This window comes from Scomber japonicus, chromosome 3 (assembly GCF_027409825.1).
Source record: "Scomber japonicus isolate fScoJap1 chromosome 3, fScoJap1.pri, whole genome shotgun sequence".
NCBI lineage: Eukaryota > Metazoa > Chordata > Actinopteri > Scombriformes > Scombridae > Scomber > Scomber japonicus.
The window spans coordinates 30,396,338-30,402,599 of NC_070580.1; the positions used below are offsets into that span (position 1 = coordinate 30,396,338).

Below are 6,262 nucleotides of genomic sequence, written 5' to 3' on the forward strand. Positions count from 1 at the left end.
TGCTTTCACAGGCATAGATAGACAGTAAAGCAGAGTCTGATAGTCTGTGAACTTGTTGTGAATATTTATAGTTTCTTAGAGAATGATTCCCAGTTATTTGGGCGCCCTTATGAATCCTTCTCTAGTGCTGCAATCATGATGAAACCTTCACCTGTACACCAGAAAAAAACACTTTCTACCATTTTATTTATCATATGTGTATTCATTTCTTTGTTTCTTGACATCTCAAAATGATAACCATTCTTACTGCTACCAGATATTTGATGCAAGACGTGACAACAATGTATGACTGTGCAGAATAAAAGTGAAAGTAACAAACTCTCAGATTGGATCTTTCTGATGGGTATTTACTGAGCAAAATAGTATTAATATTGCGTAATGTCTAACCGGTTGCATGGCAGCAAGATGACTGAACTGAGTGAATTAACAACCAGCTCATTCAGACAAAGTGTCCCTAAAATCCAAGAAAAGTACACCTGCTTTTGATATTTCTTCAGCTGGCAGATGGTGGAGGGCTTAGCAAACATCTTCTGCAGTGTTTTCCTCGGGCAGATTTTTCAGTTCATCGTGTCTCAATGGTAGCGTGAGTGTTGGAAGGTCGTGTTAGCAATCGAGTAGGGGATTATTGTCTTGCCTTTCATTATTTTTTCCACATTTCTGTAGCCGATGTTCAACCTCACAGAGGATTTCAGTGCTAATAGAGATTTCCCTGTCTCTGTGTCAGACCTTTTGAGTTGCTTTACCATTTTCTGTTAAGTACCAGGAGATAAAACAGTGATTACCAAAAATTATTTCACTCTCTGCAGTACAGATGGGCAACAGGATCACCTAATTATGTTTTTGTACTGTCACATATTTTTCCATCATTCCATCAAGATGTTTTGATCGTGATGTTTAGCACTCATAAAGGGATGATTGGAATCAATGCACATCACATACTTTAAAATCTGCATAAAGATTAAAACTGCAACCTTTAAAATGTCCAACTTTTGTTTGGAGCAGGACGTCTGTCGTGCCGTCATCCCCTGTTGAGGGGGATCTGCATGCATGAAAACCTCATACTTCTCAGCTGACTGGTCTGCCTGCCACAGAAAGATTTAATTCTGTGGATTTAATAGTCCAAAGAGGGAAACTGGTTTGTGGTGGTGAAAAAAATCTATGGCGTAATTGTTGGAATTACAGTATTCAAGCTGCAAATTAAATGTTAGAGATTATTTCCTGATGGAAGATGGTCTGCGTTCCTGATGGGAGTCGGTCAGGATGTCTCTTCTCTTTCAGGATCTCATTCTTTCCAGCCCATAAGACGTCTGTTTGCGATGAATCTGGACCAGTGGGAGCTTGTTGTGTTCTTGTGTTGAGGAGAATTTCCTCCATTTGAGCCTTTGTAAAACTGTGAGTCACTGGGGCAACATGCAGGGCAACAGTGCCAAGGAATTGCCTCAGCGTTGTTGTTGCTTTAGTGCCACAGGAACGTCTTGTTGCCGGGAAACACTTTAACAGAGCTGTGACCCTCCGGCTCTGTGTTACCTGCTGCTGGAAGTGTTACAGAAAGGTTGCACGACAACTGCTCACTGTCCTCAGACTTCACCATAACCTCACCTCACCAAGAGGCTAGTACCAACAATAATATCAGAGTGTTTGTTTTTTTTAAAATCTTTTAATTATAAATATTATAAATAGGCATCCATGGAGCCTTTGGAGCTTGAACAGCCACCCACGAGATCATATATAGGTAGAAGAGTAATATCAGGTAAATAGAGGATTGGACACGGTGTCAAAACAATCAGTGGATTCATGCAGAGGTAAGTGCTTCAGTTTGCATCATCATTCTTGTCCACTGGCCTAATTTGGCTCTGGGGATGTTAGTTAAACAAGAACACAATGAATTTCAAAATAAAGTTATTGTAAAGTGACATGACCAACATAACACATCCTGTCCAGAAGGAAACAGTAGAAGCTAAAAAGAAACTTCTGTATATAGTCTTTACTAGTCATTGTAAGTACCCTCAATGATAGCTTGATGGTTAGACTACAGTGTGCATTAAGTACACTTCCAATTAATAACATTACAAGTATCAGCAATTTCTGTCAAAACCTAAAAAACCATTGCACAGCAGGTTAGCTGAACATGTAAACATTTTAAAATGGTCAAAAAGCAATCAAATAATTAATAATATTAGAGTAAAAATGTTTTTATTTAGATTTAAATGCTGCAGTTTGGTCCGTTACCAAACCATATAATAGTATAATAATATAATAATAATAAAAAAATACGTATTACCGAAATATGAAAATTAACTTCTGCACACATATACTATTAGCAGGTTAGTGCCTCCTTAAAATGAAGTAATGTTAACTTGTTACACATTGTCACTTGGTGTTTATATCCATAGCTTATGATGAGGTCAACTGAAGAATCTTTAATATCTTGTAGAGGGCTGCAGACATAAGAACATTCAGTAATTCACATGAAGAAAAAAGTAAATATACTGATTACTTGTACCTGACAAAATGTTTGCAAGATACATTGCAGGCTAAACTTGTGAGTGACTGTGATGTCCTCATACTGAAGAACATTGAAGAGGTCATGTGACTGGTGACTATTTCAATTGTTCCTTCATGTGTCTGATTTGTGAGACTGATGAATGTAGCAGCTGCTCACGTTGGCAGTGAAGAGGAATTCTCCTTTTCAACAGAAAAAAACCTTTTGATCTCTGAGCTCCGGCTCATTGAAAGGAAGTTTTCCAGCTTGAAGTACGATATGGTGGGACGACGACTCCCAGCATCGAGAAACTGACCAGACATTACTGATTGTTGTTCTTATTGCTTTTTCGACTTTTAGATTTATTTTTGTCTGCATATAATTATCTAATATTTCCAATTTTTCTTACCCGAGAAGGAGCTGAGGTTTTTGTCTTCTTCACATTTTGGTCTCTCAGTTCCAGTCATCCTTTAGATCTGTCTGGTACTGTAATAAATGATCCTAAACCTCAGACTTTCAGAGGAAAATATTATGATAAAGTTGGCTTTTACAGCTCTCGTAATTACAGGTTTTGCTGAATGTGTATTACAGTAGGGTAGAGGACATGTGATGCAAAGACCACCACGTTTTTATCGTGACTCATTCTTTAATAGACATCATGGCTCCACCTCCTCCCTGGGGCCTGAGGTGTTAAGCTGATAACATGACGGTAAATGGATCTACTCCTCTAAATGTCATGGATGCGCTGACAGTGATGGGAATTAGTTGAATGTGATCCAACGTCTTGTTTGTTTAGATATGTGACTCATACATCTCACAGGTTGAATATTTTCTCAGTCAGTGTCGACATACGTCTAATCCTAAAAGAAAACAAAAATTCAAGGTGTTGTACTGATCTGCAGATGGGAATATGAGGCATGTGTCTCCTACTCCAGACTTCTGGCGTCACCAGTCACATCTCTGATTTTTTTCCCTGCAATTGAAATGGGTCTGGTGTTGTGCTTACTGACACTGTTCCCACACTATCCAGCTAAGATTCACTAAATCTCACATTTTCAGGTTTATTGTGAATTGCGAGGGTAAGAGAATTCACTCTACTGTAGTGACACTGGGATTTACGAAGCAGTTATGAGCACTCCAATAGTTGCACAATACATCACGTTATATTGGTTGGGAGGAGAGCAGTGATTGATTCAGCTTGGTTCTGTAAACTAGGTGATAGACATCTGTGGAGTCATTATCGCTGCTACAAGAGCCCTGATATATTACGTAATGGGGGCAGATAGCTGTGGATGTGGTTGTGTACTATTTTAGATGTCTGTATACACGTTCCACACTAGAAATCAAAATGTCTACAGCAAGAAGAACCATTTGTGTTGTCAGCAGTCCATGGTGATAATTTTTGAGTGGTTGGACGAAACTTAAGCCTGACCACAAAATTGGACAACATTACCTTATCATAGCGATGTAACCAAAGTAAACAAAAATGAATAGAAATAGCAAAGATAGGTCTGAGATCATTTAGAAATAGTGTCTTCATTACATAGTTTGTTCACCACAGACCACTTGCAGCTTTATTTTTACTTTTCAAAATGTTCCTGTTTGAAAAGTTGAAATATTGATCAGTATTCAGCTTCCTAAAGGCTTGTTTAAGCTCTACTTCATTACACTAGGAGTAGTCATACAGTCTATGGGTGTAGCAGGAATCAAAATGCACATCTCAACAACAGCATAAAGTGTATATTTAGTCAATATTCAGATAGACGTGCACAGTCCCAGATATCTGCAAAGATGTCTTAGGACACCTTATTGTTTGTATTCAAATTCATACAGTAGTGCACTTAGAAACATATTGAACTACCAATGCTGCTGTTGTCATGATTATCCTTTTATCCTAATGGTGTAGTCAATTTAAAATTCTGAGGTGTTTTTATTCATATGAGTAGTGAATGTAGGTGGGACTTCATCAATCAGGCAGTAATGAGGACATAGTGAAGTTTATTTTAATTTTGCATCGTAACATTGTGTTAAACTGTTATTTCATGATTATTGAGACATCAAATAAAAACATTTAGTCATATATTTTATGCATGTTGGCCAGCCAAGAGCAAAGTGAAAGGGCAAATGTATTTTGATTTAAATGTTGAAATATTTATTTAAGTCTTACTCAAACATTTCTGACATTGTTTTAAAATAAAAAAAAATAAGAAAAAGCAGTTGTTAACTGACTCAACTATCCACAATCCACATCTCTGCTCAAACATCAAGGCTGTAGAAACCTTCTTCAGTTCACTCCCCTGCCGACGTTGACGTATTAATACATAACAGTACGGTTACACAGGTTGATAGTTGTAGCTTAAACATAGACCTATAGTATGGTTGAATTGTCCAGAAGACTTTTGGGTTTCTGTGTTGAAGAACACTGAAGAGACAACTTATAGAAAGCTCTAAAATATGAATTTACAGTCAGGAAATATAACTGGAAAAAGTGGTTAATTCCAAATCTCAGCTCTATTCTGCATGGATAGTTTTTGGAGAGACTTGACTGTCAAAGGCATTTGTTTGAGTGTTTCCTCAGACCACCTAGTCGTCCACATAGCTATATTCATCCCCATGAAACTATAGCAGAGACTTAGCTTGATTTATATTATAGGCTACCTCAGAGCTGACATACGCCTCCTCAAAAGTATAACTACTCTTAAGGGCTACAGTGGCGATGGAGATAACATCTGGTGAGCAGAAGAGTGGTGATTGGCTATACTTGTGTTTTTTTCCTACAAGTTTCTGACTGAGATTGTTGATAATAGAAACAATGAGGCTCAGATATCTTTTCCTGTTCAAGAACTTACATCTCCAATGCAAACCCTCTGCTCACTGTGACCCCCGCTCAGCAGTGAATGAAACAACATGAACACAGTGGCTGCAGGTAAAAGTCTCCTGTTCAGTAATGGGAAAAGGTGAGGTCGAAATTACCTGAATGTAACTCCATTGTCCCTTTATATCACCAAGTAAAAAGAAACCGTTACTGTGGGGCAGATAATTAAAGCACAATACAACCTAATCACATTTGATACATCTGTGAAGTGTTGTGGGGCCAATGGCGCCATCAATGAGTGAAATCCAACACTGATCTGTAAAACAAAACTGAAGCTGTACTCCCATTAACACTTTGCCTCAAGCATACATGTAAATCCAGCTTTAACTTTACAAGAGGAAGTTGAAATAAAGAATGTAAAAGATGGTGGAAATGAGCAGAGATTTCGTTAAATCTTCTGTCTCTTTCATTTATTAGAGGAATGAACTCTCCAGCAGGGCTCGCTTTAACTTAATCCTTTAACCGGCCCTTAATCTTTAGCACAAGGAGCTTGAATGAAGGATGTGTCACACGTGATCTCACTTCCCGCATTTCTTTTCCATGTCCGAGTTCTTATGAAAGAAGCCATTGGAAGAAACTGAGAAATGGAACATGAAGGTGCTGAGGTTAATAAAAGTAATGTGTCAGGCTTGCGGTCTCACTTCATAGAATTCTTTCCATTTCTTTATTAGTGTTTTTTTTATTTTATTGTGAGTGGTGCAGGGGCTCTTTCCATTTTAACGTTTATCTATGAGACAGATGACTTTTGTTTTAAAGTCTGAAGGTGTTCTGTCATCTTGATACAAGTTACAGGTGGGCCAGGTGACGGCAAAACAATTTACCAGACCTAAAATATTGAATAAGGGCCAGAGAAGAAAAGTAATCTATCATGCAGCTTCTGCAGGTTCAGTCCAAGGTTATGAAAG

At 38.0% G+C, this 6,262-nt stretch overlaps 1 protein-coding gene across 1 annotated transcript in view; it reads left to right on the forward strand.

The window, feature by feature from the left end:
• The window catches only part of cenpp (centromere protein P), a 107,642-nt gene that overhangs the window by 68,811 nt on the left and 32,569 nt on the right, over positions 1 to 6,262 (forward strand). The window lies entirely within an intron of this gene.